The sequence below is a fragment of the Trypanosoma cruzi genome (genome assembly GCF_000209065.1).
Source record: "Trypanosoma cruzi strain CL Brener chromosome Unknown tcruzi_1047053478667, whole genome shotgun sequence".
In the NCBI taxonomy this organism is placed as follows: domain Eukaryota; phylum Euglenozoa; class Kinetoplastea; order Trypanosomatida; family Trypanosomatidae; genus Trypanosoma; species Trypanosoma cruzi.
Genome location: NW_893027.1, coordinates 1 through 747, shown reverse-complemented (window position 1 = coordinate 747; position 747 = coordinate 1). Strand labels below are relative to the sequence as shown.

General features: G+C 63.6%; 4 non-coding genes across 4 annotated transcripts; all 4 read right to left on the bottom strand.

Annotated features, from left to right (window-relative positions):
• Window positions 1-79, bottom strand: Tc00.1047053478667.40. Its single transcript, XR_008254891.1, has one exon. It is a non-coding gene; the product is annotated as a C/D small nucleolar RNA (snoRNA), TB11C4C1, 3' partial (small nucleolar RNA).
• Window positions 80-185: 106 nt separating this feature from the next.
• Tc00.1047053478667.30 lies at window positions 186-257 on the bottom strand. Its single transcript, XR_008254890.1, has one exon. It is a non-coding gene; the product is annotated as an H/ACA snoRNA, TC11C4H3 (small nucleolar RNA).
• Window positions 258-403: 146 nt separating this feature from the next.
• Window positions 404-493, bottom strand: Tc00.1047053478667.20. The gene has a single exon (XR_008254889.1). It is a non-coding gene; the product is annotated as a C/D small nucleolar RNA (snoRNA), TB11C4C3 (small nucleolar RNA).
• Window positions 494-694: 201 nt separating this feature from the next.
• On the bottom strand, window positions 695-747 carry Tc00.1047053478667.10. The gene has a single exon (XR_008254888.1). It is a non-coding gene; the product is annotated as a C/D small nucleolar RNA (snoRNA), TB11C4C2, 5' partial (small nucleolar RNA).

The following is a 747-nucleotide window of genomic DNA, read 5'->3' as shown; positions in this document are numbered from 1 at the left end:
CAGTGTGAGCTGAGTCGGGAATTGCGTCCTCACGCGTTTTCGTCGTCAGACTGACAGGAAACTGTGGAATTTCATCACGCGTCGCAGCCGCATCTCTCACCCGTGCGCGTCCTCTTTGGTTTTGTTTTTTCCCATCGTTTCCCGAACTGGGGAGGGAGCCTCGACGCGCGCACCGTCACCGCAAACTCTCGCGCAACCGGGCAGTGGCGCCACGCGCGGCACCGACAGCGCGCCACCGGCCCAAGGGTCGCTGCGCTTCACGACCGGCGTGTCTCTTTCTCGGGGCGCCGATGCACCCAAGCGCCCAGCGTCACGGAGCGGTGGGTCTCAAGACGCGCCTTTCCTGGCCATGCGAGGGGAGGCGCGGGGGCCAGCCGGCGAGGTTGCGGCGGGCGGGGCGGCTGTCAGACCTGTTGAGTTCGTTTTTGGCCATCACGCAAGCGCGTTCACGGGGCCACGCGCCCTCGCGCACAAGAGTTGGTTGCTTCCATCAGCAGCGGCGTGCGCCCACCACAACCCACCTCCGGGCAATTCGGCCCTCTCTTTCTCTTTCTCTCTCTTGCGCTTTCGGGCGGGCCCGCCACCAACCGTTTGCACAGGCAGGGCGCCAGACAGGGCAGGATGTTACGTGCGCGCCGTTGCGCAAGAAAGAAAAACGACAACAATAGCAGGAAGTGGGAGGGAGGGGAGCGGGCGCTCAGCCGAAAGGTGATTTTTATTGTTCCGTTCTCAATGCGTCGCTCAAAC